The sequence below is a fragment of the Pagrus major genome, chromosome 24, assembly GCF_040436345.1.
Source record: "Pagrus major chromosome 24, Pma_NU_1.0".
Lineage (NCBI taxonomy): Eukaryota > Metazoa > Chordata > Actinopteri > Spariformes > Sparidae > Pagrus > Pagrus major.
This window is the reverse complement of record NC_133238.1, coordinates 5,671,020-5,694,845: the sequence shown is the minus strand read 5'-3', so window position 1 is coordinate 5,694,845 and position 23,826 is coordinate 5,671,020. Positions and strand designations below refer to the sequence as shown.

General features: G+C 54.4%; 48 non-coding genes across 48 annotated transcripts; all 48 read right to left on the bottom strand.

The window, feature by feature from the left end:
* Positions 1–1,930: 1,930 nt before the first annotated feature.
* On the bottom strand, positions 1,931–2,045 carry LOC140992553 (U5 spliceosomal RNA). The gene has a single exon (XR_012178126.1). It is a non-coding gene; the product is annotated as a U5 spliceosomal RNA (small nuclear RNA).
* A 434-nt stretch (positions 2,046–2,479) lies between these two features.
* LOC140992966 (U2 spliceosomal RNA) lies at positions 2,480–2,670 on the bottom strand. The gene has a single exon (XR_012178488.1). It is a non-coding gene; the product is annotated as a U2 spliceosomal RNA (small nuclear RNA).
* Positions 2,671–2,847: 177 nt separating this feature from the next.
* On the bottom strand, positions 2,848–2,962 carry LOC140992552 (U5 spliceosomal RNA). The gene has a single exon (XR_012178125.1). It is a non-coding gene; the product is annotated as a U5 spliceosomal RNA (small nuclear RNA).
* Positions 2,963–3,397: 435 nt separating this feature from the next.
* Positions 3,398–3,588, bottom strand: LOC140993043 (U2 spliceosomal RNA). Its single transcript, XR_012178558.1, has one exon. It is a non-coding gene; the product is annotated as a U2 spliceosomal RNA (small nuclear RNA).
* A 177-nt stretch (positions 3,589–3,765) lies between these two features.
* Positions 3,766–3,880, bottom strand: LOC140992551 (U5 spliceosomal RNA). Its single transcript, XR_012178124.1, has one exon. It is a non-coding gene; the product is annotated as a U5 spliceosomal RNA (small nuclear RNA).
* Positions 3,881–4,315: 435 nt separating this feature from the next.
* On the bottom strand, positions 4,316–4,506 carry LOC140993032 (U2 spliceosomal RNA). Its single transcript, XR_012178548.1, has one exon. It is a non-coding gene; the product is annotated as a U2 spliceosomal RNA (small nuclear RNA).
* Positions 4,507–4,683: 177 nt separating this feature from the next.
* On the bottom strand, positions 4,684–4,798 carry LOC140992550 (U5 spliceosomal RNA). Its single transcript, XR_012178123.1, has one exon. It is a non-coding gene; the product is annotated as a U5 spliceosomal RNA (small nuclear RNA).
* Positions 4,799–5,233: 435 nt separating this feature from the next.
* Positions 5,234–5,424, bottom strand: LOC140993042 (U2 spliceosomal RNA). The gene has a single exon (XR_012178557.1). It is a non-coding gene; the product is annotated as a U2 spliceosomal RNA (small nuclear RNA).
* Positions 5,425–5,601: 177 nt separating this feature from the next.
* On the bottom strand, positions 5,602–5,716 carry LOC140992549 (U5 spliceosomal RNA). The gene has a single exon (XR_012178122.1). It is a non-coding gene; the product is annotated as a U5 spliceosomal RNA (small nuclear RNA).
* A 435-nt stretch (positions 5,717–6,151) lies between these two features.
* LOC140992965 (U2 spliceosomal RNA) lies at positions 6,152–6,342 on the bottom strand. The gene has a single exon (XR_012178487.1). It is a non-coding gene; the product is annotated as a U2 spliceosomal RNA (small nuclear RNA).
* Positions 6,343–6,519: 177 nt separating this feature from the next.
* On the bottom strand, positions 6,520–6,634 carry LOC140992548 (U5 spliceosomal RNA). The gene has a single exon (XR_012178121.1). It is a non-coding gene; the product is annotated as a U5 spliceosomal RNA (small nuclear RNA).
* Positions 6,635–7,069: 435 nt separating this feature from the next.
* Positions 7,070–7,260, bottom strand: LOC140992963 (U2 spliceosomal RNA). Its single transcript, XR_012178486.1, has one exon. It is a non-coding gene; the product is annotated as a U2 spliceosomal RNA (small nuclear RNA).
* Positions 7,261–7,437: 177 nt separating this feature from the next.
* Positions 7,438–7,552, bottom strand: LOC140992547 (U5 spliceosomal RNA). Its single transcript, XR_012178120.1, has one exon. It is a non-coding gene; the product is annotated as a U5 spliceosomal RNA (small nuclear RNA).
* Positions 7,553–7,987: 435 nt separating this feature from the next.
* LOC140992962 (U2 spliceosomal RNA) lies at positions 7,988–8,178 on the bottom strand. Its single transcript, XR_012178485.1, has one exon. It is a non-coding gene; the product is annotated as a U2 spliceosomal RNA (small nuclear RNA).
* A 177-nt stretch (positions 8,179–8,355) lies between these two features.
* LOC140992546 (U5 spliceosomal RNA) lies at positions 8,356–8,470 on the bottom strand. The gene has a single exon (XR_012178119.1). It is a non-coding gene; the product is annotated as a U5 spliceosomal RNA (small nuclear RNA).
* A 435-nt stretch (positions 8,471–8,905) lies between these two features.
* LOC140992960 (U2 spliceosomal RNA) lies at positions 8,906–9,096 on the bottom strand. Its single transcript, XR_012178483.1, has one exon. It is a non-coding gene; the product is annotated as a U2 spliceosomal RNA (small nuclear RNA).
* A 177-nt stretch (positions 9,097–9,273) lies between these two features.
* Positions 9,274–9,388, bottom strand: LOC140992545 (U5 spliceosomal RNA). The gene has a single exon (XR_012178118.1). It is a non-coding gene; the product is annotated as a U5 spliceosomal RNA (small nuclear RNA).
* Positions 9,389–9,823: 435 nt separating this feature from the next.
* LOC140992959 (U2 spliceosomal RNA) lies at positions 9,824–10,014 on the bottom strand. The gene has a single exon (XR_012178482.1). It is a non-coding gene; the product is annotated as a U2 spliceosomal RNA (small nuclear RNA).
* A 177-nt stretch (positions 10,015–10,191) lies between these two features.
* LOC140992542 (U5 spliceosomal RNA) lies at positions 10,192–10,306 on the bottom strand. The gene has a single exon (XR_012178116.1). It is a non-coding gene; the product is annotated as a U5 spliceosomal RNA (small nuclear RNA).
* A 435-nt stretch (positions 10,307–10,741) lies between these two features.
* LOC140992958 (U2 spliceosomal RNA) lies at positions 10,742–10,932 on the bottom strand. The gene has a single exon (XR_012178481.1). It is a non-coding gene; the product is annotated as a U2 spliceosomal RNA (small nuclear RNA).
* Positions 10,933–11,109: 177 nt separating this feature from the next.
* On the bottom strand, positions 11,110–11,224 carry LOC140992541 (U5 spliceosomal RNA). Its single transcript, XR_012178115.1, has one exon. It is a non-coding gene; the product is annotated as a U5 spliceosomal RNA (small nuclear RNA).
* A 435-nt stretch (positions 11,225–11,659) lies between these two features.
* LOC140992957 (U2 spliceosomal RNA) lies at positions 11,660–11,850 on the bottom strand. Its single transcript, XR_012178480.1, has one exon. It is a non-coding gene; the product is annotated as a U2 spliceosomal RNA (small nuclear RNA).
* Positions 11,851–12,027: 177 nt separating this feature from the next.
* Positions 12,028–12,142, bottom strand: LOC140992540 (U5 spliceosomal RNA). The gene has a single exon (XR_012178114.1). It is a non-coding gene; the product is annotated as a U5 spliceosomal RNA (small nuclear RNA).
* Positions 12,143–12,577: 435 nt separating this feature from the next.
* LOC140992956 (U2 spliceosomal RNA) lies at positions 12,578–12,768 on the bottom strand. Its single transcript, XR_012178479.1, has one exon. It is a non-coding gene; the product is annotated as a U2 spliceosomal RNA (small nuclear RNA).
* A 177-nt stretch (positions 12,769–12,945) lies between these two features.
* Positions 12,946–13,060, bottom strand: LOC140992539 (U5 spliceosomal RNA). The gene has a single exon (XR_012178113.1). It is a non-coding gene; the product is annotated as a U5 spliceosomal RNA (small nuclear RNA).
* A 435-nt stretch (positions 13,061–13,495) lies between these two features.
* Positions 13,496–13,686, bottom strand: LOC140992955 (U2 spliceosomal RNA). The gene has a single exon (XR_012178478.1). It is a non-coding gene; the product is annotated as a U2 spliceosomal RNA (small nuclear RNA).
* A 177-nt stretch (positions 13,687–13,863) lies between these two features.
* Positions 13,864–13,978, bottom strand: LOC140992538 (U5 spliceosomal RNA). Its single transcript, XR_012178112.1, has one exon. It is a non-coding gene; the product is annotated as a U5 spliceosomal RNA (small nuclear RNA).
* Positions 13,979–14,413: 435 nt separating this feature from the next.
* LOC140992954 (U2 spliceosomal RNA) lies at positions 14,414–14,604 on the bottom strand. Its single transcript, XR_012178477.1, has one exon. It is a non-coding gene; the product is annotated as a U2 spliceosomal RNA (small nuclear RNA).
* A 177-nt stretch (positions 14,605–14,781) lies between these two features.
* LOC140992536 (U5 spliceosomal RNA) lies at positions 14,782–14,896 on the bottom strand. The gene has a single exon (XR_012178110.1). It is a non-coding gene; the product is annotated as a U5 spliceosomal RNA (small nuclear RNA).
* Positions 14,897–15,331: 435 nt separating this feature from the next.
* LOC140992952 (U2 spliceosomal RNA) lies at positions 15,332–15,522 on the bottom strand. Its single transcript, XR_012178476.1, has one exon. It is a non-coding gene; the product is annotated as a U2 spliceosomal RNA (small nuclear RNA).
* A 177-nt stretch (positions 15,523–15,699) lies between these two features.
* On the bottom strand, positions 15,700–15,814 carry LOC140992535 (U5 spliceosomal RNA). Its single transcript, XR_012178109.1, has one exon. It is a non-coding gene; the product is annotated as a U5 spliceosomal RNA (small nuclear RNA).
* Positions 15,815–16,249: 435 nt separating this feature from the next.
* On the bottom strand, positions 16,250–16,440 carry LOC140992951 (U2 spliceosomal RNA). Its single transcript, XR_012178475.1, has one exon. It is a non-coding gene; the product is annotated as a U2 spliceosomal RNA (small nuclear RNA).
* Positions 16,441–16,617: 177 nt separating this feature from the next.
* Positions 16,618–16,732, bottom strand: LOC140992534 (U5 spliceosomal RNA). Its single transcript, XR_012178108.1, has one exon. It is a non-coding gene; the product is annotated as a U5 spliceosomal RNA (small nuclear RNA).
* A 435-nt stretch (positions 16,733–17,167) lies between these two features.
* On the bottom strand, positions 17,168–17,358 carry LOC140992950 (U2 spliceosomal RNA). Its single transcript, XR_012178474.1, has one exon. It is a non-coding gene; the product is annotated as a U2 spliceosomal RNA (small nuclear RNA).
* A 177-nt stretch (positions 17,359–17,535) lies between these two features.
* Positions 17,536–17,650, bottom strand: LOC140992533 (U5 spliceosomal RNA). Its single transcript, XR_012178107.1, has one exon. It is a non-coding gene; the product is annotated as a U5 spliceosomal RNA (small nuclear RNA).
* Positions 17,651–18,085: 435 nt separating this feature from the next.
* LOC140992948 (U2 spliceosomal RNA) lies at positions 18,086–18,276 on the bottom strand. The gene has a single exon (XR_012178472.1). It is a non-coding gene; the product is annotated as a U2 spliceosomal RNA (small nuclear RNA).
* A 177-nt stretch (positions 18,277–18,453) lies between these two features.
* LOC140992531 (U5 spliceosomal RNA) lies at positions 18,454–18,568 on the bottom strand. Its single transcript, XR_012178106.1, has one exon. It is a non-coding gene; the product is annotated as a U5 spliceosomal RNA (small nuclear RNA).
* Positions 18,569–19,003: 435 nt separating this feature from the next.
* Positions 19,004–19,194, bottom strand: LOC140993015 (U2 spliceosomal RNA). Its single transcript, XR_012178533.1, has one exon. It is a non-coding gene; the product is annotated as a U2 spliceosomal RNA (small nuclear RNA).
* A 177-nt stretch (positions 19,195–19,371) lies between these two features.
* Positions 19,372–19,486, bottom strand: LOC140992529 (U5 spliceosomal RNA). The gene has a single exon (XR_012178104.1). It is a non-coding gene; the product is annotated as a U5 spliceosomal RNA (small nuclear RNA).
* A 435-nt stretch (positions 19,487–19,921) lies between these two features.
* LOC140992947 (U2 spliceosomal RNA) lies at positions 19,922–20,112 on the bottom strand. The gene has a single exon (XR_012178471.1). It is a non-coding gene; the product is annotated as a U2 spliceosomal RNA (small nuclear RNA).
* A 177-nt stretch (positions 20,113–20,289) lies between these two features.
* LOC140992528 (U5 spliceosomal RNA) lies at positions 20,290–20,404 on the bottom strand. The gene has a single exon (XR_012178103.1). It is a non-coding gene; the product is annotated as a U5 spliceosomal RNA (small nuclear RNA).
* A 435-nt stretch (positions 20,405–20,839) lies between these two features.
* Positions 20,840–21,030, bottom strand: LOC140992946 (U2 spliceosomal RNA). The gene has a single exon (XR_012178470.1). It is a non-coding gene; the product is annotated as a U2 spliceosomal RNA (small nuclear RNA).
* Positions 21,031–21,207: 177 nt separating this feature from the next.
* Positions 21,208–21,322, bottom strand: LOC140992527 (U5 spliceosomal RNA). The gene has a single exon (XR_012178102.1). It is a non-coding gene; the product is annotated as a U5 spliceosomal RNA (small nuclear RNA).
* A 435-nt stretch (positions 21,323–21,757) lies between these two features.
* LOC140993014 (U2 spliceosomal RNA) lies at positions 21,758–21,948 on the bottom strand. Its single transcript, XR_012178532.1, has one exon. It is a non-coding gene; the product is annotated as a U2 spliceosomal RNA (small nuclear RNA).
* A 177-nt stretch (positions 21,949–22,125) lies between these two features.
* Positions 22,126–22,240, bottom strand: LOC140992526 (U5 spliceosomal RNA). Its single transcript, XR_012178101.1, has one exon. It is a non-coding gene; the product is annotated as a U5 spliceosomal RNA (small nuclear RNA).
* Positions 22,241–22,675: 435 nt separating this feature from the next.
* On the bottom strand, positions 22,676–22,866 carry LOC140993013 (U2 spliceosomal RNA). The gene has a single exon (XR_012178531.1). It is a non-coding gene; the product is annotated as a U2 spliceosomal RNA (small nuclear RNA).
* Positions 22,867–23,043: 177 nt separating this feature from the next.
* LOC140992525 (U5 spliceosomal RNA) lies at positions 23,044–23,158 on the bottom strand. The gene has a single exon (XR_012178100.1). It is a non-coding gene; the product is annotated as a U5 spliceosomal RNA (small nuclear RNA).
* Positions 23,159–23,593: 435 nt separating this feature from the next.
* Positions 23,594–23,784, bottom strand: LOC140993012 (U2 spliceosomal RNA). The gene has a single exon (XR_012178530.1). It is a non-coding gene; the product is annotated as a U2 spliceosomal RNA (small nuclear RNA).
* Between the last annotated feature and the right edge of the window lie 42 nt (positions 23,785–23,826).

Here is a 23,826-nt window from a genome sequence, read left to right as displayed (position 1 = left end):
GTTGAGGGTCATGAGTATAATTGGTAAAAACAACAGGTATGACATTTTAAGGAATAAAAAATTAAAAGACTACTTGTTAAAACTTCCAGACTTTCAGGAATGTAAAAGGATCTCATTTCACTATCCCCATGCAATCGGGGGGTGAGGCCTGAGACTCTTTCCTCCGGAAAGCCATGTCGGCACGCTTTTCCAATGGAGTTGACTGTAGTGCTATATTAAGAAATGAGCACTGATCGGGTGAACTGGAAGGGAAGGCTCTGAGCTGCTCCACAGGGGAACTGTATGAGTCAAGCTCAGCCCTTCCCTTCTTCTCCGAGGCTGCATCAGCCTCAGAGCTGGACAGTTCAGATGCAGTTCTCTTGAGGTTGGGCTGGGTATTGGGGAGGGAGGTGTCACTGGACTCTCCTTCCTCTTGTTCCTCCCCGACTGTAATGAGGCTATTGGCTGAGTCAGTGCCTGTCGAGCCATCTTGTCCAGCTCCACCTGCTGCCTGGCTTTCCCCATCTCCCTCAGCAGCACCCTCTGCTGGGTTAAAGCCAGGCCCCTCCCCTTGTCCCGCCTCACCGGGCTCCTCTCCTCCAACCACAGATTTTGGCGGGAGATTTGAATTTCCCAGCCCCTCCTCTTCAATTAGCACTTCGACAGTTACATTTCGGCCATTTTCCTTTAATATTTTTTCTTTTTCAATTTCCGATTCTTGTTTTCTTTGGGCTTTCAGTTTGTTGGCAAAAGACATTGGGCAATCTCTGAAGAGGTGATTTGTCTCTCCACAGAGATTGCACTTTCTGCCTCCTCAAAGGAGTGCCCAATTTCTCTGCATTTACCGCAAACAATGTTTTGGCAAGCCTCTGCCAGGTGTCCATGCTCACCACACTTGCGGCAGAGCTTGGGCATGCCCTGGTAGTGAATGTAGCCCCTGTTCTCACCAAGAACTACCATGGATGGGAGATGCCTCAGGCCCTGGTACCCCTGGGGGTCCTGCCATTGTTGAATGGGGACCCTCCAGGCACAGTTCCAGATGCCATCTTCATCCCTCACCTTGGTAGCCTGGCCCTTCACAGTGCAGTATCTACCCAGCCACATGCATATATCTTCAGCATTCACCATTTCATTGAACATCCTAACAATAACCACTTTCAGAGAGTTGTCAGTCAGTTTCTCCACGTTGAATGCTGAAAACTGGGTCTTAACCTTTTCAAAGCGTTGCCAAAATTCTTGTAGCACTGCAGCGGTAACAAAACTAATATCAAAACCTTTGTTGAAGGGAAGAGACAGTACGCAGTTCAATTGCTGTGGGGAAAAGCCAAGGGCCTTTTGAATTAGCTTCCTGGAGAAGTCCAATCTGGACATCTCCAGGAGCTTTCCATCTCTTTCTAAAAAGGTAAAACGCACACTGTGGTGCCTCCGCATGCCGGCACGGGCAGCCGACATGGCTGGAGACACCACACTTCAACGATGAATAAAATACAATAAGTTAAATAAATACAAGCTAAAAAAAGGCTGTAAAAACACCTAAAACCAGTCAAGAATAAGACAGCAAAAAGCAAAAAAAAACTAAAAGCTTTCTTACCTTGACAGGCTCTTAGATGTCTCCAACAAACCACTGTGCAAATGTACAATAATAACAAACAAAAATGTGCAAAGAAGCAATACAACAATGTCTCCCAAGTCGCAAAGGATTACTTCCACAATGAGAAAATAATCCCACTTGCAGGGAGTGATCGCCGTCTTAGCCAAAAGGCCGAGAAGCGATGAGCCCCAGTCGTCTGCTGCCTGAGCCCACCTCCTGGCACGCTTCACACTCGTCGCGGTGTGCCATTTGCATTGCGCGGCGGAGTGGCTTGTGCTTAGCGGCTCCTCCCAAGCGCTCCGTGGCTTAGCCCCGAGTCTGGTTAAGGCCGGCTTTATTGATTTTCACACATGCACGAGGCTCAGCCAAACGGCAAAGCCTGCCAAAAATATCTTCAACTCATTGGTGTTCCTCTCCACGGAAGTCTTTAGTAAAAGGCGAAAGACTTGTGCGTTATGAAGAGAAACCCGAGTAAGTACAGCGCCTCTCCTCGACAGCAGCCAAGACAGCTGTGGTCCCAGGCACTCTTCTCATGGTGAGCCTCACTTGGCTCATCGCGCACCAAAATCCCTGGCCACGCCCGTCCCCACATTATCCCAGGCTCTACTCGACCGGTTTGTGGAGAGAGAAAAGCCTGCTCGTTGGGCGCAGGCCACCAAACGTCACAAACACTCGGGCGCTTCCAGACTCTCTGTTTCAGTTGAGGACCGCGGGGGGGAAATGCAGGGCACACTCAGCAGGTATTGCGCACCGGCCGCGGCGAGGCAGTTTTGCCTCTTTTTCTGACATGCAAAGCGCAGCTCTCGCTGCGGTTTGCCAGCCTTCTTCTTGCTGCCGATTCTGTGCCGCAATGTCAAGTTTGTCAAGGCCTTTGGTCTGCAACACTGATTGATTTTCAACAAGGCCGGAGAGGGGTGCACCGTTCCCGGCGGCGCTGCAATACCGGGTCGATGCGTGGAGTGAACGGAGCAAGCCCCTGTTTCAGCTCCCGAGGCTAAAAATCCATTTAATATGTTGTCCCCATATAGAGGACATATCAGATATTAAACTGATAAGAACAGATACTACACTTGATCTTAGCCAAAAGGCCGAGAAGCGATGAGCCCCAGTCGTCTGCTGCCTGAGCCCACCTCCTGGCACGCTTCACACTCGTCGCGGTGTGCCATTTGCATTGCGCGGCGGAGTGGCTTGTGCTTAGCGGCTCCTCCCAAGCGCTCCGTGGCTTAGCCCCGAGTCTGGTTAAGGCCGGCTTTATTGATTTTCACACATGCACGAGGCTCAGCCAAACGGCAAAGCCTGCCAAAAATATCTTCAACTCATTGGTGTTCCTCTCCACGGAAGTCTTTAGTAAAAGGCGAAAGACTTGTGCGTTATGAAGAGAAACCCGAGTAAGTACAGCGCCTCTCCTCGACAGCAGCCAAGACAGCTGTGGTCCCAGGCACTCTTCTCATGGTGAGCCTCACTTGGCTCATCGCGCACCAAAATCCCTGGCCACGCCCGTCCCCACATTATCCCAGGCTCTACTCGACCGGTTTGTGGAGAGAGAAAAGCCTGCTCGTTGGGCGCAGGCCACCAAACGTCACAAACACTCGGGCGCTTCCAGACTCTCTGTTTCAGTTGAGGACCGCGGGGGGGAAATGCAGGGCACACTCAGCAGGTATTGCGCACCGGCCGCGGCGAGGCAGTTTTGCCTCTTTTTCTGACCATGCAAAGCGCAGCTCTCGCTGCGGTTTGCCAGCCTTCTTCTTGCTGCCGATTCTGTGCCGCAATGTCAAGTTTGTCAAGGCCTTTGGTCTGCAACACTGATTGATTTTCAACAAGGCCGGAGAGGGGTGCACCGTTCCCCGCGGCGCTGCAATACCGGGTCGATGCGTGGAGTGAACGGAGCAAGCCCCTGTTTCAGCTCCCGAGGCTAAAAATCCATTTAATATGTTGTCCCCATATAGAGGACATATCAGATATTAAACTGATAAGAACAGATACTACACTTGATCTTAGCCAAAAGGCCGAGAAGCGATGAGCCCCAGTCGTCTGCTGCCTGAGCCCACCTCCTGGCACGCTTCACACTCGTCGCGGTGTGCCATTTGCATTGCGCGGCGGAGTGGCTTGTGCTTAGCGGCTCCTCCCAAGCGCTCCGTGGCTTAGCCCCGAGTCTGGTTAAGGCCGGCTTTATTGATTTTCACACATGCACGAGGCTCAGCCAAACGGCAAAGCCTGCCAAAAATATCTTCAACTCATTGGTGTTCCTCTCCACGGAAGTCTTTAGTAAAAGGCGAAAGACTTGTGCGTTATGAAGAGAAACCCGAGTAAGTACAGCGCCTCTCCTCGACAGCAGCCAAGACAGCTGTGGTCCCAGGCACTCTTCTCATGGTGAGCCTCACTTGGCTCATCGCGCACCAAAATCCCTGGCCACGCCCGTCCCCACATTATCCCAGGCTCTACTCGACCGGTTTGTGGAGAGAGAAAAGCCTGCTCGTTGGGCGCAGGCCACCAAACGTCACAAACACTCGGGCGCTTCCAGACTCTCTGTTTCAGTTGAGGACCGCGGGGGGGAAATGCAGGGCACACTCAGCAGGTATTGCGCACCGGCCGCGGCGAGGCAGTTTTGCCTCTTTTTCTGACCATGCAAAGCGCAGCTCTCGCTGCGGTTTGCCAGCCTTCTTCTTGCTGCCGATTCTGTGCCGCAATGTCAAGTTTGTCAAGGCCTTTGGTCTGCAACACTGATTGATTTTCAACAAGGCCGGAGAGGGGTGCACCGTTCCCGGCGGCGCTGCAATACCGGGTCGATGCGTGGAGTGAACGGAGCAAGCCCCTGTTTCAGCTCCCGAGGCTAAAAATCCATTTAATATGTTGTCCCCATATAGCGGACATATCAGATATTAAACTGATAAGAACAGATACTACACTTGATCTTAGCCAAAAGGCCGAGAAGCGATGAGCCCCAGTCGTCTGCTGCCTGAGCCCACCTCCTGGCACGCTTCACACTCGTCGCGGTGTGCCATTTGCATTGCGCGGCGGAGTGGCTTGTGCTTAGCGGCTCCTCCCAAGCGCTCCGTGGCTTAGCCCCGAGTCTGGTTAAGGCCGGCTTTATTGATTTTCACACATGCACGAGGCTCAGCCAAACGGCAAAGCCTGCCAAAAATATCTTCAACTCATTGGTGTTCCTCTCCACGGAAGTCTTTAGTAAAAGGCGAAAGACTTGTGCGTTATGAAGAGAAACCCGAGTAAGTACAGCGCCTCTCCTCGACAGCAGCCAAGACAGCTGTGGTCCCAGGCACTCTTCTCATGGTGAGCCTCACTTGGCTCATCGCGCACCAAAATCCCTGGCCACGCCCGTCCCCACATTATCCCAGGCTCTACTCGACCGGTTTGTGGAGAGAGAAAAGCCTGCTCGTTGGGCGCAGGCCACCAAACGTCACAAACACTCGGGCGCTTCCAGACTCTCTGTTTCAGTTGAGGACCGCGGGGGGGAAATCCAGGGCACACTCAGCAGGTATTGCGCACCGGCCGCGGCGAGGCAGTTTTGCCTCTTTTTCTGACCATGCAAAGCGCAGCTCTCGCTGCGGTTTGCCAGCCTTCTTCTTGCTGCCGATTCTGTGCCGCAATGTCAAGTTTGTCAAGGCCTTTGGTCTGCAACACTGATTGATTTTCAACAAGGCCGGAGAGGGGTGCACCGTTCCCCGCGGCGCTGCAATACCGGGTCGATGCGTGGAGTGAACGGAGCAAGCCCCTGTTTCAGCTCCCGAGGCTAAAAATCCATTTAATATGTTGTCCCCATATAGAGGACATATCAGATATTAAACTGATAAGAACAGATACTACACTTGATCTTAGCCAAAAGGCCGAGAAGCGATGAGCCCCAGTCGTCTGCTGCCTGAGCCCACCTCCTGGCACGCTTCACACTCGTCGCGGTGTGCCATTTGCATTGCGCGGCGGAGTGGCTTGTGCTTAGCGGCTCCTCCCAAGCGCTCCGTGGCTTAGCCCCGAGTCTGGTTAAGGCCGGCTTTATTGATTTTCACACATGCACGAGGCTCAGCCAAACGGCAAAGCCTGCCAAAAATATCTTCAACTCATTGGTGTTCCTCTCCACGGAAGTCTTTAGTAAAAGGCGAAAGACTTGTGCGTTATGAAGAGAAACCCGAGTAAGTACAGCGCCTCTCCTCGACAGCAGCCAAGACAGCTGTGGTCCCAGGCACTCTTCTCATGGTGAGCCTCACTTGGCTCATCGCGCACCAAAATCCCTGGCCACGCCCGTCCCCACATTATCCCAGGCTCTACTCGACCGGTTTGTGGAGAGAGAAAAGCCTGCTCGTTGGGCGCAGGCCACCAAACGTCACAAACACTCGGGCGCTTCCAGACTCTCTGTTTCAGTTGAGGACCGCGGGGGGGAAATGCAGGGCACACTCAGCAGGTATTGCGCACCGGCCGCGGCGAGGCAGTTTTGCCTCTTTTTCTGACCATGCAAAGCGCAGCTCTCGCTGCGGTTTGCCAGCCTTCTTCTTGCTGCCGATTCTGTGCCGCAATGTCAAGTTTGTCAAGGCCTTTGGTCTGCAACACTGATTGATTTTCAACAAGGCCGGAGAGGGGTGCACCGTTCCCGGCGGCGCTGCAATACCGGGTCGATGCGTGGAGTGAACGGAGCAAGCCCCTGTTTCAGCTCCCGAGGCTAAAAATCCATTTAATATGTTGTCCCCATATAGAGGACATATCAGATATTAAACTGATAAGAACAGATACTACACTTGATCTTAGCCAAAAGGCCGAGAAGCGATGAGCCCCAGTCGTCTGCTGCCTGAGCCCACCTCCTGGCACGCTTCACACTCGTCGCGGTGTGCCATTTGCATTGCGCGGCGGAGTGGCTTGTGCTTAGCGGCTCCTCCCAAGCGCTCCGTGGCTTAGCCCCGAGTCTGGTTAAGGCCGGCTTTATTGATTTTCACACATGCACGAGGCTCAGCCAAACGGCAAAGCCTGCCAAAAATATCTTCAACTCATTGGTGTTCCTCTCCACGGAAGTCTTTAGTAAAAGGCGAAAGACTTGTGCGTTATGAAGAGAAACCCGAGTAAGTACAGCGCCTCTCCTCGACAGCAGCCAAGACAGCTGTGGTCCCAGGCACTCTTCTCATGGTGAGCCTCACTTGGCTCATCGCGCACCAAAATCCCTGGCCACGCCCGTCCCCACATTATCCCAGGCTCTACTCGACCGGTTTGTGGAGAGAGAAAAGCCTGCTCGTTGGGCGCAGGCCACCAAACGTCACAAACACTCGGGCGCTTCCAGACTCTCTGTTTCAGTTGAGGACCGCGGGGGGGAAATGCAGGGCACACTCAGCAGGTATTGCGCACCGGCCGCGGCGAGGCAGTTTTGCCTCTTTTTCTGACCATGCAAAGCGCAGCTCTCGCTGCGGTTTGCCAGCCTTCTTCTTGCTGCCGATTCTGTGCCGCAATGTCAAGTTTGTCAAGGCCTTTGGTCTGCAACACTGATTGATTTTCAACAAGGCCGGAGAGGGGTGCACCGTTCCCGGCGGCGCTGCAATACCGGGTCGATGCGTGGAGTGAACGGAGCAAGCCCCTGTTTCAGCTCCCGAGGCTAAAAATCCATTTAATATGTTGTCCCCATATAGAGGACATATCAGATATTAAACTGATAAGAACAGATACTACACTTGATCTTAGCCAAAAGGCCGAGAAGCGATGAGCCCCAGTCGTCTGCTGCCTGAGCCCACCTCCTGGCACGCTTCACACTCGTCGCGGTGTGCCATTTGCATTGCGCGGCGGAGTGGCTTGTGCTTAGCGGCTCCTCCCAAGCGCTCCGTGGCTTAGCCCCGAGTCTGGTTAAGGCCGGCTTTATTGATTTTCACACATGCACGAGGCTCAGCCAAACGGCAAAGCCTGCCAAAAATATCTTCAACTCATTGGTGTTCCTCTCCACGGAAGTCTTTAGTAAAAGGCGAAAGACTTGTGCGTTATGAAGAGAAACCCGAGTAAGTACAGCGCCTCTCCTCGACAGCAGCCAAGACAGCTGTGGTCCCAGGCACTCTTCTCATGGTGAGCCTCACTTGGCTCATCGCGCACCAAAATCCCTGGCCACGCCCGTCCCCACATTATCCCAGGCTCTACTCGACCGGTTTGTGGAGAGAGAAAAGCCTGCTCGTTGGGCGCAGGCCACCAAACGTCACAAACACTCGGGCGCTTCCAGACTCTCTGTTTCAGTTGAGGACCGCGGGGGGGAAATGCAGGGCACACTCAGCAGGTATTGCGCACCGGCCACGGCGAGGCAGTTTTGCCTCTTTTTCTGACCATGCAAAGCGCAGCTCTCGCTGCGGTTTGCCAGCCTTCTTCTTGCTGCCGATTCTGTGCCGCAATGTCAAGTTTGTCAAGGCCTTTGGTCTGCAACACTGATTGATTTTCAACAAGGCCGGAGAGGGGTGCACCGTTCCCGGCGGCGCTGCAATACCGGGTCGATGCGTGGAGTGAACGGAGCAAGCCCCTGTTTCAGCTCCCGAGGCTAAAAATCCATTTAATATGTTGTCCCCATATAGAGGACATATCAGATATTAAACTGATAAGAACAGATACTACACTTGATCTTAGCCAAAAGGCCGAGAAGCGATGAGCCCCAGTCGTCTGCTGCCTGAGCCCACCTCCTGGCACGCTTCACACTCGTCGCGGTGTGCCATTTGCATTGCGCGGCGGAGTGGCTTGTGCTTAGCGGCTCCTCCCAAGCGCTCCGTGGCTTAGCCCCGAGTCTGGTTAAGGCCGGCTTTATTGATTTTCACACATGCACGAGGCTCAGCCAAACGGCAAAGCCTGCCAAAAATATCTTCAACTCATTGGTGTTCCTCTCCACGGAAGTCTTTAGTAAAAGGCGAAAGACTTGTGCGTTATGAAGAGAAACCCGAGTAAGTACAGCGCCTCTCCTCGACAGCAGCCAAGACAGCTGTGGTCCCAGGCACTCTTCTCATGGTGAGCCTCACTTGGCTCATCGCGCACCAAAATCCCTGGCCACGCCCGTCCCCACATTATCCCAGGCTCTACTCGACCGGTTTGTGGAGAGAGAAAAGCCTGCTCGTTGGGCGCAGGCCACCAAACGTCACAAACACTCGGGCGCTTCCAGACTCTCTGTTTCAGTTGAGGACCGCGGGGGGGAAATGCAGGGCACACTCAGCAGGTATTGCGCACCGGCCGCGGCGAGGCAGTTTTGCCTCTTTTTCTGACCATGCAAAGCGCAGCTCTCGCTGCGGTTTGCCAGCCTTCTTCTTGCTGCCGATTCTGTGCCGCAATGTCAAGTTTGTCAAGGCCTTTGGTCTGCAACACTGATTGATTTTCAACAAGGCCGGAGAGGGGTGCACCGTTCCCGGCGGCGCTGCAATACCGGGTCGATGCGTGGAGTGAACGGAGCAAGCCCCTGTTTCAGCTCCCGAGGCTAAAAATCCATTTAATATGTTGTCCCCATATAGAGGACATATCAGATATTAAACTGATAAGAACAGATACTACACTTGATCTTAGCCAAAAGGCCGAGAAGCGATGAGCCCCAGTCGTCTGCTGCCTGAGCCCACCTCCTGGCACGCTTCACACTCGTCGCGGTGTGCCATTTGCATTGCGCGGCGGAGTGGCTTGTGCTTAGCGGCTCCTCCCAAGCGCTCCGTGGCTTAGCCCCGAGTCTGGTTAAGGCCGGCTTTATTGATTTTCACACATGCACGAGGCTCAGCCAAACGGCAAAGCCTGCCAAAAATATCTTCAACTCATTGGTGTTCCTCTCCACGGAAGTCTTTAGTAAAAGGCGAAAGACTTGTGCGTTATGAAGAGAAACCCGAGTAAGTACAGCGCCTCTCCTCGACAGCAGCCAAGACAGCTGTGGTCCCAGGCACTCTTCTCATGGTGAGCCTCACTTGGCTCATCGCGCACCAAAATCCCTGGCCACGCCCGTCCCCACATTATCCCAGGCTCTACTCGACCGGTTTGTGGAGAGAGAAAAGCCTGCTCGTTGGGCGCAGGCCACCAAACGTCACAAACACTCGGGCGCTTCCAGACTCTCTGTTTCAGTTGAGGACCGCGGGGGGGAAATGCAGGGCACACTCAGCAGGTATTGCGCACCGGCCGCGGCGAGGCAGTTTTGCCTCTTTTTCTGACCATGCAAAGCGCAGCTCTCGCTGCGGTTTGCCAGCCTTCTTCTTGCTGCCGATTCTGTGCCGCAATGTCAAGTTTGTCAAGGCCTTTGGTCTGCAACACTGATTGATTTTCAACAAGGCCGGAGAGGGGTGCACCGTTCCCGGCGGCGCTGCAATACCGGGTCGATGCGTGGAGTGAACGGAGCAAGCCCCTGTTTCAGCTCCCGAGGCTAAAAATCCATTTAATATGTTGTCCCCATATAGAGGACATATCAGATATTAAACTGATAAGAACAGATACTACACTTGATCTTAGCCAAAAGGCCGAGAAGCGATGAGCCCCAGTCGTCTGCTGCCTGAGCCCACCTCCTGGCACGCTTCACACTCGTCGCGGTGTGCCATTTGCATTGCGCGGCGGAGTGGCTTGTGCTTAGCGGCTCCTCCCAAGCGCTCCGTGGCTTAGCCCCGAGTCTGGTTAAGGCCGGCTTTATTGATTTTCACACATGCACGAGGCTCAGCCAAACGGCAAAGCCTGCCAAAAATATCTTCAACTCATTGGTGTTCCTCTCCACGGAAGTCTTTAGTAAAAGGCGAAAGACTTGTGCGTTATGAAGAGAAACCCGAGTAAGTACAGCGCCTCTCCTCGACAGCAGCCAAGACAGCTGTGGTCCCAGGCACTCTTCTCATGGTGAGCCTCACTTGGCTCATCGCGCACCAAAATCCCTGGCCACGCCCGTCCCCACATTATCCCAGGCTCTACTCGACCGGTTTGTGGAGAGAGAAAAGCCTGCTCGTTGGGCGCAGGCCACCAAACGTCACAAACACTCGGGCGCTTCCAGACTCTCTGTTTCAGTTGAGGACCGCGGGGGGGAAATGCAGGGCACACTCAGCAGGTATTGCGCACCGGCCGCGGCGAGGCAGTTTTGCCTCTTTTTCTGACCATGCAAAGCGCAGCTCTCGCTGCGGTTTGCCAGCCTTCTTCTTGCTGCCGATTCTGTGCCGCAATGTCAAGTTTGTCAAGGCCTTTGGTCTGCAACACTGATTGATTTTCAACAAGGCCGGAGAGGGGTGCACCGTTCCCGGCGGCGCTGCAATACCGGGTCGATGCGTGGAGTGAACGGAGCAAGCCCCTGTTTCAGCTCCCGAGGCTAAAAATCCATTTAATATGTTGTCCCCATATAGAGGACATATCAGATATTAAACTGATAAGAACAGATACTACACTTGATCTTAGCCAAAAGGCCGAGAAGCGATGAGCCCCAGTCGTCTGCTGCCTGAGCCCACCTCCTGGCACGCTTCACACTCGTCGCGGTGTGCCATTTGCATTGCGCGGCGGAGTGGCTTGTGCTTAGCGGCTCCTCCCAAGCGCTCCGTGGCTTAGCCCCGAGTCTGGTTAAGGCCGGCTTTATTGATTTTCACACATGCACGAGGCTCAGCCAAACGGCAAAGCCTGCCAAAAATATCTTCAACTCATTGGTGTTCCTCTCCACGGAAGTCTTTAGTAAAAGGCGAAAGACTTGTGCGTTATGAAGAGAAACCCGAGTAAGTACAGCGCCTCTCCTCGACAGCAGCCAAGACAGCTGTGGTCCCAGGCACTCTTCTCATGGTGAGCCTCACTTGGCTCATCGCGCACCAAAATCCCTGGCCACGCCCGTCCCCACATTATCCCAGGCTCTACTCGACCGGTTTGTGGAGAGAGAAAAGCCTGCTCGTTGGGCGCAGGCCACCAAACGTCACAAACACTCGGGCGCTTCCAGACTCTCTGTTTCAGTTGAGGACCGCGGGGGGGAAATGCAGGGCACACTCAGCAGGTATTGCGCACCGGCCGCGGCGAGGCAGTTTTGCCTCTTTTTCTGACCATGCAAAGCGCAGCTCTCGCTGCGGTTTGCCAGCCTTCTTCTTGCTGCCGATTCTGTGCCGCAATGTCAAGTTTGTCAAGGCCTTTGGTCTGCAACACTGATTGATTTTCAACAAGGCCGGAGAGGGGTGCACCGTTCCCGGCGGCGCTGCAATACCGGGTCGATGCGTGGAGTGAACGGAGCAAGCCCCTGTTTCAGCTCCCGAGGCTAAAAATCCATTTAATATGTTGTCCCCATATAGAGGACATATCAGATATTAAACTGATAAGAACAGATACTACACTTGATCTTAGCCAAAAGGCCGAGAAGCGATGAGCCCCAGTCGTCTGCTGCCTGAGCCCACCTCCTGGCACGCTTCACACTCGTCGCGGTGTGCCATTTGCATTGCGCGGCGGAGTGGCTTGTGCTTAGCGGCTCCTCCCAAGCGCTCCGTGGCTTAGCCCCGAGTCTGGTTAAGGCCGGCTTTATTGATTTTCACACATGCACGAGGCTCAGCCAAACGGCAAAGCCTGCCAAAAATATCTTCAACTCATTGGTGTTCCTCTCCACGGAAGTCTTTAGTAAAAGGCGAAAGACTTGTGCGTTATGAAGAGAAACCCGAGTAAGTACAGCGCCTCTCCTCGACAGCAGCCAAGACAGCTGTGGTCCCAGGCACTCTTCTCATGGTGAGCCTCACTTGGCTCATCGCGCACCAAAATCCCTGGCCACGCCCGTCCCCACATTATCCCAGGCTCTACTCGACCGGTTTGTGGAGAGAGAAAAGCCTGCTCGTTGGGCGCAGGCCACCAAACGTCACAAACACTCGGGCGCTTCCAGACTCTCTGTTTCAGTTGAGGACCGCGGGGGGGAAATGCAGGGCACACTCAGCAGGTATTGCGCACCGGCCGCGGCGAGGCAGTTTTGCCTCTTTTTCTGACCATGCAAAGCGCAGCTCTCGCTGCGGTTTGCCAGCCTTCTTCTTGCTGCCGATTCTGTGCCGCAATGTCAAGTTTGTCAAGGCCTTTGGTCTGCAACACTGATTGATTTTCAACAAGGCCGGAGAGGGGTGCACCGTTCCCGGCGGCGCTGCAATACCGGGTCGATGCGTGGAGTGAACGGAGCAAGCCCCTGTTTCAGCTCCCGAGGCTAAAAATCCATTTAATATGTTGTCCCCATATAGAGGACATATCAGATATTAAACTGATAAGAACAGATACTACACTTGATCTTAGCCAAAAGGCCGAGAAGCGATGAGCCCCAGTCGTCTGCTGCCTGAGCCCACCTCCTGGCACGCTTCACACTCGTCGCGGTGTGCCATTTGCATTGCGCGGCGGAGTGGCTTGTGCTTAGCGGCTCCTCCCAAGCGCTCCGTGGCTTAGCCCCGAGTCTGGTTAAGGCCGGCTTTATTGATTTTCACACATGCACGAGGCTCAGCCAAACGGCAAAGCCTGCCAAAAATATCTTCAACTCATTGGTGTTCCTCTCCACGGAAGTCTTTAGTAAAAGGCGAAAGACTTGTGCGTTATGAAGAGAAACCCGAGTAAGTACAGCGCCACTCCTCGACAGCAGCCAAGACAGCTGTGGTCCCAGGCACTCTTCTCATGGTGAGCCTCACTTGGCTCATCGCGCACCAAAATCCCTGGCCACGCCCGTCCCCACATTATCCCAGGCTCTACTCGACCGGTTTGTGGAGAGAGAAAAGCCTGCTCGTTGGGCGCAGGCCACCAAACGTCACAAACACTCGGGCGCTTCCAGACTCTCTGTTTCAGTTGAGGACCGCGGGGGGGAAATGCAGGGCACACTCAGCAGGTATTGCGCACCGGCCGCGGCGAGGCAGTTTTGCCTCTTTTTCTGACCATGCAAAGCGCAGCTCTCGCTGCGGTTTGCCAGCCTTCTTCTTGCTGCCGATTCTGTGCCGCAATGTCAAGTTTGTCAAGGCCTTTGGTCTGCAACACTGATTGATTTTCAACAAGGCCGGAGAGGGGTGCACCGTTCCCGGCGGCGCTGCAATACCGGGTCGATGCGTGGAGTGAACGGAGCAAGCCCCTGTTTCAGCTCCCGAGGCTAAAAATCCATTTAATATGTTGTCCCCATATAGAGGACATATCAGATATTAAACTGATAAGAACAGATACTACACTTGATCTTAGCCAAAAGGCCGAGAAGCGATGAGCCCCAGTCGTCTGCTGCCTGAGCCCACCTCCTGGCACGCTTCACACTCGTCGCGGTGTGCCATTTGCATTGCGCGGCGGAGTGGCTTGTGCTTAGCGGCTCCTCCCAAGCGCTCCGTGGCTTAGCCCCGAGTCTGGTTAAGGCCGGCTTTATTGATTTTCACACATGCACGAGGCTCAGCCAAACGGCAAAGCCTGCCAAAAATATCTTCAACTCATTGGTGTTCCTCTCCACGGAAGTCTTTAGTAAAAGGCGAAAGACTTGTGCGTTATGAAGAGAAACCCGAGTAAGTACAGCGCCTCTCCTCGACAGCAGCCAAGACAGCTGTGGTCCCAGGCACTCTTCTCATGGTGAGCCTCACTTGGCTCATCGCGCACCAAAATCCCTGGCCACGCCCGTCCCCACATTATCCCAGGCTCTACTCGACCGGTTTGTGGAGAGAGAAAAGCCTGCTCGTTGGGCGCAGGCCACCAAACGTCACAAACACTCGGGCGCTTCCAGACTCTCTGTTTCAGTTGAGGACCGCGGGGGGGAAATGCAGGGCACACTCAGCAGGTATTGCGCACCGGCCGCGGCGAGGCAGTTTTGCCTCTTTTTCTGACCATGCAAAGCGCAGCTCTCGCTGCGGTTTGCCAGCCTTCTTCTTGCTGCCGATTCTGTGCCGCAATGTCAAGTTTGTCAAGGCCTTTGGTCTGCAACACTGATTGATTTTCAACAAGGCCGGAGAGGGGTGCACCGTTCCCGGCGGCGCTGCAATACCGGGTCGATGCGTGGAGTGAACGGAGCAAGCCCCTGTTTCAGCTCCCGAGGCTAAAAATCCATTTAATATGTTGTCCCCATATAGAGGACATATCAGATATTAAACTGATAAGAACAGATACTACACTTGATCTTAGCCAAAAGGCCGAGAAGCGATGAGCCCCAGTCGTCTGCTGCCTGAGCCCACCTCCTGGCACGCTTCACACTCGTCGCGGTGTGCCATTTGCATTGCGCGGCGGAGTGGCTTGTGCTTAGCGGCTCCTCCCAAGCGCTCCGTGGCTTAGCCCCGAGTCTGGTTAAGGCCGGCTTTATTGATTTTCACACATGCACGAGGCTCAGCCAAACGGCAAAGCCTGCCAAAAATATCTTCAACTCATTGGTGTTCCTCTCCACGGAAGTCTTTAGTAAAAGGCGAAAGACTTGTGCGTTATGAAGAGAAACCCGAGTAAGTACAGCGCCTCTCCTCGACAGCAGCCAAGACAGCTGTGGTCCCAGGCACTCTTCTCATGGTGAGCCTCACTTGGCTCATCGCGCACCAAAATCCCTGGCCACGCCCGTCCCCACATTATCCCAGGCTCTACTCGACCGGTTTGTGGAGAGAGAAAAGCCTGCTCGTTGGGCGCAGGCCACCAAACGTCACAAACACTCGGGCGCTTCCAGACTCTCTGTTTCAGTTGAGGACCGCGGGGGGGAAATGCAGGGCACACTCAGCAGGTATTGCGCACCGGCCGCGGCGAGGCAGTTTTGCCTCTTTTTCTGACCATGCAAAGCGCAGCTCTCGCTGCGGTTTGCCAGCCTTCTTCTTGCTGCCGATTCTGTGCCGCAATGTCAAGTTTGTCAAGGCCTTTGGTCTGCAACACTGATTGATTTTCAACAAGGCCGGAGAGGGGTGCACCGTTCCCGGCGGCGCTGCAATACCGGGTCGATGCGTGGAGTGAACGGAGCAAGCCCCTGTTTCAGCTCCCGAGGCTAAAAATCCATTTAATATGTTGTCCCCATATAGAGGACATATCAGATATTAAACTGATAAGAACAGATACTACACTTGATCTTAGCCAAAAGGCCGAGAAGCGATGAGCCCCAGTCGTCTGCTGCCTGAGCCCACCTCCTGGCACGCTTCACACTCGTCGCGGTGTGCCATTTGCATTGCGCGGCGGAGTGGCTTGTGCTTAGCGGCTCCTCCCAAGCGCTCCGTGGCTTAGCCCCGAGTCTGGTTAAGGCCGGCTTTATTGATTTTCACACATGCACGAGGCTCAGCCAAACGGCAAAGCCTGCCAAAAATATCTTCAACTCATTGGTGTTCCTCTCCACGGAAGTCTTTAGTAAAAGGCGAAAGACTTGTGCGTTATGAAGAGAAACCCGAGTAAGTACAGCGCCACTCCTCGACAGCAGCCAAGACAGCTGTGGTCCCAGGCACTCTTCTCATGGTGAGCCTCACTTGGCTCATCGCGCACCAAAATCCCTGGCCACGCCCGTCCCCACATTATCCCAGGCTCTACTCGACCGGTTTGTGGAGAGAGAAAAGCCTGCTCGTTGGGCGCAGGCCACCAAACGTCACAAACACTCGGGCGCTTCCAGACTCTCTGTTTCAGTTGAGGACCGCGGGGGGGAAATGCAGGGCACACTCAGCAGGTATTGCGCACCGGCCGCGGCGAGGCAGTTTTGCCTCTTTTTCTGACCATGCAAAGCGCAGCTCTCGCTGCGGTTTGCCAGCCTTCTTCTTGCTGCCGATTCTGTGCCGCAATGTCAAGTTTGTCAAGGCCTTTGGTCTGCAACACTGATTGATTTTCAACAAGGCCGGAGAGGGGTGCACCGTTCCCGGCGGCGCTGCAATACCGGGTCGATGCGTGGAGTGAACGGAGCAAGCCCCTGTTTCAGCTCCCGAGGCTAAAAATCCATTTAATATGTTGTCCCCATATAGAGGACATATCAGATATTAAACTGATAAGAACAGATACTACACTTGATCTTAGCCAAAAGGCCGAGAAGCGATGAGCCCCAGTCGTCTGCTGCCTGAGCCCACCTCCTGGCACGCTTCACACTCGTCGCGGTGTGCCATTTGCATTGCGCGGCGGAGTGGCTTGTGCTTAGCGGCTCCTCCCAAGCGCTCCGTGGCTTAGCCCCGAGTCTGGTTAAGGCCGGCTTTATTGATTTTCACACATGCACGAGGCTCAGCCAAACGGCAAAGCCTGCCAAAAATATCTTCAACTCATTGGTGTTCCTCTCCACGGAAGTCTTTAGTAAAAGGCGAAAGACTTGTGCGTTATGAAGAGAAACCCGAGTAAGTACAGCGCCTCTCCTCGACAGCAGCCAAGACAGCTGTGGTCCCAGGCACTCTTCTCATGGTGAGCCTCACTTGGCTCATCGCGCACCAAAATCCCTGGCCACGCCCGTCCCCACATTATCCCAGGCTCTACTCGACCGGTTTGTGGAGAGAGAAAAGCCTGCTCGTTGGGCGCAGGCCACCAAACGTCACAAACACTCGGGCGCTTCCAGACTCTCTGTTTCAGTTGAGGACCGCGGGGGGGAAATGCAGGGCACACTCAGCAGGTATTGCGCACCGGCCGCGGCGAGGCAGTTTTGCCTCTTTTTCTGACCATGCAAAGCGCAGCTCTCGCTGCGGTTTGCCAGCCTTCTTCTTGCTGCCGATTCTGTGCCGCAATGTCAAGTTTGTCAAGGCCTTTGGTCTGCAACACTGATTGATTTTCAACAAGGCCGGAGAGGGGTGCACCGTTCCCGGCGGCGCTGCAATACCGGGTCGATGCGTGGAGTGAACGGAGCAAGCCCCTGTTTCAGCTCCCGAGGCTAAAAATCCATTTAATATGTTGTCCCCATATAGAGGACATATCAGATATTAAACTGATAAGAACAGATACTACACTTGATCTTAGCCAAAAGGCCGAGAAGCGATGAGCCCCAGTCGTCTGCTGCCTGAGCCCACCTCCTGGCACGCTTCACACTCGTCGCGGTGTGCCATTTGCATTGCGCGGCGGAGTGGCTTGTGCTTAGCGGCTCCTCCCAAGCGCTCCGTGGCTTAGCCCCGAGTCTGGTTAAGGCCGGCTTTATTGATTTTCACACATGCACGAGGCTCAGCCAAACGGCAAAGCCTGCCAAAAATATCTTCAACTCATTGGTGTTCCTCTCCACGGAAGTCTTTAGTAAAAGGCGAAAGACTTGTGCGTTATGAAGAGAAACCCGAGTAAGTACAGCGCCTCTCCTCGACAGCAGCCAAGACAGCTGTGGTCCCAGGCACTCTTCTCATGGTGAGCCTCACTTGGCTCATCGCGCACCAAAATCCCTGGCCACGCCCGTCCCCACATTATCCCAGGCTCTACTCGACCGGTTTGTGGAGAGAGAAAAGCCTGCTCGTTGGGCGCAGGCCACCAAACGTCACAAACACTCGGGCGCTTCCAGACTCTCTGTTTCAGTTGAGGACCGCGGGGGGGAAATGCAGGGCACACTCAGCAGGTATTGCGCACCGGCCGCGGCGAGGCAGTTTTGCCTCTTTTTCTGACCATGCAAAGCGCAGCTCTCGCTGCGGTTTGCCAGCCTTCTTCTTGCTGCCGATTCTGTGCCGCAATGTCAAGTTTGTCAAGGCCTTTGGTCTGCAACACTGATTGATTTTCAACAAGGCCGGAGAGGGGTGCACCGTTCCCGGCGGCGCTGCAATACCGGGTCGATGCGTGGAGTGAACGGAGCAAGCCCCTGTTTCAGCTCCCGAGGCTAAAAATCCATTTAATATGTTGTCCCCATATAGAGGACATATCAGATATTAAACTGATAAGAACAGATACTACACTTGATCTTAGCCAAAAGGCCGAGAAGCGATGAGCCCCAGTCGTCTGCTGCCTGAGCCCACCTCCTGGCACGCTTCACACTCGTCGCGGTGTGCCATTTGCATTGCGCGGCGGAGTGGCTTGTGCTTAGCGGCTCCTCCCAAGCGCTCCGTGGCTTAGCCCCGAGTCTGGTTAAGGCCGTCTTTATTGATTTTCACACATGCACGAGGCTCAGCCAAACGGCAAAGCCTGCCAAAAATATCTTCAACTCATTGGTGTTCCTCTCCACGGAAGTCTTTAGTAAAAGGCGAAAGACTTGTGCGTTATGAAGAGAAACCCGAGTAAGTACAGCGCCTCTCCTCGACAGCAGCCAAGACAGCTGTGGTCCCAGGCACTCTTCTCATGGTGAGCCTCACTTGGCTCATCGCGCACCAAAATCCCTGGCCACGCCCGTCCCCACATTATCCCAGGCTCTACTCGACCGGTTTGTGGAGAGAGAAAAGCCTGCTCGTTGGGCGCAGGCCACCAAACGTCACAAACACTCGGGCGCTTCCAGACTCTCTGTTTCAGTTGAGGACCGCGGGGGGGAAATGCAGGGCACACTCAGCAGGTATTGCGCACCGGCCGCGGCGAGGCAGTTTTGCCTCTTTTTCTGACCATGCAAAGCGCAGCTCTCGCTGCGGTTTGCCAGCCTTCTTCTTGCTGCCGATTCTGTGCCGCAATGTCAAGTTTGTCAAGGCCTTTGGTCTGCAACACTGATTGATTTTCAACAAGGCCGGAGAGGGGTGCACCGTTCCCGGCGGCGCTGCAATACCGGGTCGATGCGTGGAGTGAACGGAGCAAGCCCCTGTTTCAGCTCCCGAGGCTAAAAATCCATTTAATATGTTGTCCCCATATAGAGGACGTATCAGATATTAAACTGATAAGAACAGATACTACACTTGATCTTAGCCAAAAGGCCGAGAAGCGATGAGCCCCAGTCGTCTGCTGCCTGAGCCCACCTCCTGGCACGCTTCACACTCGTCGCGGTGTGCCATTTGCATTGCGCGGCGGAGTGGCTTGTGCTTAGCGGCTCCTCCCAAGCGCTCCGTGGCTTAGCCCCGAGTCTGGTTAAGGCCAGCTTTATTGATTTTCACACATGCACGAGGCTCAGCCAAACGGCAAAGCCTGCCAAAAATATCTTCAACTCATTGGTGTTCCTCTCCACGGAAGTCTTTAGTAAAAGGCGAAAGACTTGTGCGTTATGAAGAGAAACCCGAGTAAGTACAGCGCCTCTCCTCGACAGCAGCCAAGACAGCTGTGGTCCCAGGCACTCTTCTCATGGTGAGCCTCACTTGGCTCATCGCGCACCAAAATCCCTGGCCACGCCCGTCCCCACATTATCCCAGGCTCTACTCGACCGGTTTGTGGAGAGAGAAAAGCCTGCTCGTTGGGCGCAGGCCACCAAACGTCACAAACACTCGGGCGCTTCCAGACTCTCTGTTTCAGTTGAGGACCGCGGGGGGGAAATGCAGGGCACACTCAGCAGGTATTGCGCACCGGCCGCGGCGAGGCAGTTTTGCCTCTTTTTCTGACCATGCAAAGCGCAGCTCTCGCTGCGGTTTGCCAGCCTTCTTCTTGCTGCCGATTCTGTGCCGCAATGTCAAGTTTGTCAAGGCCTTTGGTCTGCAACACTGATTGATTTTCAACAAGGCCGGAGAGGGGTGCACCGTTCCCGGCGGCGCTGCAATACCGGGTCGATGCGTGGAGTGAACGGAGCAAGCCCCTGTTTCAGCTCCCGAGGCTAAAAATCCATTTAATATGTTGTCCCCATATAGAGGACATATCAGATATTAAACTGATAAGAACAGATACTACACTTGATCTTAGCCAAAAGGCCGAGAAGCGATGAGCCCCAGTCGTCTGCTGCCTGAGCCCACCTCCTGGCACGCTTCACACTCGTCGCGGTGTGCCATTTGCATTGCGCGGCGGAGTGGCTTGTGCTTAGCGGCTCCTCCCAAGCGCTCCGTGGCTTAGCCCCGAGTCTGGTTAAGGCCGGCTTTATTGATTTTCACACATGCACGAGGCTCAGCCAAACGGCAAAGCCTGCCAAAAATATCTTCAACTCATTGGTGTTCCTCTCCACGGAAGTCTTTAGTAAAAGGCGAAAGACTTGTGCGTTATGAAGAGAAACCCGAGTAAGTACAGCGCCACTCCTCGACAGCAGCCAAGACAGCTGTGGTCCCAGGCACTCTTCTCATGGTGAGCCTCACTTGGCTCATCGCGCACCAAAATCCCTGGCCACGCCCGTCCCCACATTATCCCAGGCTCTACTCGACCGGTTTGTGGAGAGAGAAAAGCCTGCTCGTTGGGCGCAGGCCACCAAACGTCACAAACACTCGGGCGCTTCCAGACTCTCTGTTTCAGTTGAGGACCGCGGGGGGGAAATGCAGGGCACACTCAGCAGGTATTGCGCACCGGCCGCGGCGAGGCAGTTTTGCCTCTTTTTCTGACCATGCAAAGCGCAGCTCTCGCTGCGGTTTGCCAGCCTTCTTCTTGCTGCCGATTCTGTGCCGCAATGTCAAGTTTGTCAAGGCCTTTGGTCTGCAACACTGATTGATTTTCAACAAGGCCGGAGAGGGGTGCACCGTTCCCGGCGGCGCTGCAATACCGGGTCGATGCGTGGAGTGAACGGAGCAAGCCCCTGTTTCAGCTCCCGAGGCTAAAAATCCATTTAATATGTTGTCCCCATATAGAGGACATATCAGATATTAAACTGATAAGAACAGATACTACACTTGATCTTAGCCAAAAGGCCGAGAAGCGATGAGCCCCAGTCGTCTGCTGCCTGAGCCCACCTCCTGGCACGCTTCACACTCGTCGCGGTGTGCCATTTGCATTGCGCGGCGGAGTGGCTTGTGCTTAGCGGCTCCTCCCAAGCGCTCCGTGGCTTAGCCCCGAGTCTGGTTAAGGCCGGCTTTATTGATTTTCACACATGCACGAGGCTCAGCCAAACGGCAAAGCCTGCCAAAAATATCTTCAACTCATTGGTGTTCCTCTCCACGGAAGTCTTTAGTAAAAGGCGAAAGACTTGTGCGTTATGAAGAGAAACCCGAGTAAGTACAGCGCCTCTCCTCGACAGCAGCCAAGACAGCTGTGGTCCCAGGCACTCTTCTCATGGTGAGCCTCACTTGGCTCATCGCGCACCAAAATCCCTGGCCACGCCCGTCCCCACATTATCCCAGGCTCTACTCGACCGGTTTGTGGAGAGAGAAAAGCCTGCTCGTTGGGCGCAGGCCACCAAACGTCACAAACACTCGGGCGCTTCCAGACTCTCTGTTTCAGTTGAGGACCGCGGGGGGGAAATGCAGGGCACACTCAGCAGGTATTGCGCACCGGCCGCGGCGAGGCAGTTTTGCCTCTTTTTCTGACCATGCAAAGCGCAGCTCTCGCTGCGGTTTGCCAGCCTTCTTCTTGCTGCCGATTCTGTGCCGCAATGTCAAGTTTGTCAAGGCCTTTGGTCTGCAACACTGATTGATTTTCAACAAGGCCGGAGAGGGGTGCACCGTTCCCGGCGGCGCTGCAATACCGGGTCGATGCGTGGAGTGAACGGAGCAAGCCCCTGTTTCAGCTCCCGAGGCTAAAAATCCATTTAATATGTTGTCCCCATATAGAGGACGTATCAGATATTAAACTGATAAGAACAGATACTACACTTGATCTTAGCCAAAAGGCCGAGAAGCGATGAGCCCCAGTCGTCTGCTGCCTGAGCCCACCTCCTGGCACGCTTCACACTCGTCGCGGTGTGCCATTTGCATTGCGCGGCGGAGTGGCTTGTGCTTAGCGGCTCCTCCCAAGCGCTCCGTGGCTTAGCCCGGAGTCTGGTTAAGGCCGGCTTTATTGATTTTCACACATGCACGAGGCTCAGCCAAACGGCAAAGCCTGCCAAAAATATCTTCAACTCATTGGTGTTCCTCTCCACGGAAGTCTTTAGTAAAAGGCGAAAGACTTGTGCGTTATGAAGAGAAACCCGAGTAAGTACAGCGCCTCTCCTCGACAGCAGCCAAGACAGCTGTGGTCCCAGGCACTCTTCTCATGGTGAGCCTCACTTGGCTCATCGCGCACCAAAATCCCTGGCCACGCCCGTCCCCACATTATCCCAGGCTCTACTCGACCGGTTTGTGGAGAGAGAAAAGCCTGCTCGTTGGGCGCAGGCCACCAAACGTCACAAACACTCGGGCGCTTCCAGACTCTCTGTTTCAGTTGAGGACCGCGGGGGGGAAATGCAGGGCACACTCAGCAGGTATTGCGCACCGGCCGCGGCGAGGCAGTTTTGCCTCTTTTTCTGACCATGCAAAGCGCAGCTCTCGCTGCGGTTTGCCAGCCTTCTTCTTGCTGCCGATTCTGTGCCGCAATGTCAAGTTTGTCAAGGCCTTTGGTCTGCAACACTGATTGATTTTCAACAAGGCCGGAGAGGGGTGCACCGTTCCCGGCGGCGCTGCAATACCGGGTCGATGCGTGGAGTGAACGGAGCAAGCCCCTGTTTCAGCTCCCGAGGCTAAAAATCCATTTAATATGTTGTCCCCATATAGAGGACGTATCAGATATTAAACTGATAAGAACAGATACTACACTTGATCTTAGCCAAAAGGCCGAGAAGCGATGAGCCCCAGTCGTCTGCTGCCTGAGCCCACCTCCTGGCACGCTTCACACTCGTCGCGGTGTGCCATTTGCATTGCGCGGCGGAGTGGCTTGTGCTTAGCGGCTCCTCCCAAGCGCTCCGTGGCTTAGCCCCGAGTCTGGTTAAGGCCGGCTTTATTGATTTTCACACATGCACGAGGCTCAGCCAAACGGCAAAGCCTGCCAAAAATATCTTCAACTCATTGGTGTTCCTCTCCACGGAAGTCTTTAGTAAAAGGCGAAAGACTTGTGCGTTATGAAGAGAAACCCGAGTAAGTACAGCGCCTCTCCTCGACAGCAGCCAAGACAGCTGTGGTCCCAGGCACTCTTCTCATGGTGAGCCTCACTTGGCTCATCGCGCACCAAAATCCCTGGCCACGCCCGTCCCCACATTATCCCAGGCTCTACTCGACCGGTTTGTGGAGAGAGAAAAGCCTGCTCGTTGGGCGCAGGCCACCAAACGTCACAAACACTCGGGCGCTTCCAGACTCTCTGTTTCAGTTGAGGACCGCGGGGGGGAAATGCAGGGCACACTCAGCAGGTATTGCGCACCGGCCGCGGCGAGGCAGTTTTGCCTCTTTTTCTGACCATGCAAAGCGCAGCTCTCGCTGCGGTTTGCCAGCCTTCTTCTTGCTGCCGATTCTGTGCCGCAATGTCAAGTTTGTCAAGGCCTTTGGTCTGCAACACTGATTGATTTTCAACAAGGCCGGAGAGGGGTGCACCGTTCCCGGCGGCGCTGCAATACCGGGTCGATGCGTGGAGTGAACGGAGCAAGCCCCTGTTTCAGCTCCCGAGGCTAAAAATCCATTTAATATGTTGTCCCCATATAGAGGACGTATCAGATATTAAACTGATAAGAACAGATACTACACTTGATCTTAGCCAAAAGGCCGAGAAGCGATGAGCCCCAGTCGTCTGCTGCCTGAGCCCACCTCCTGGCACGC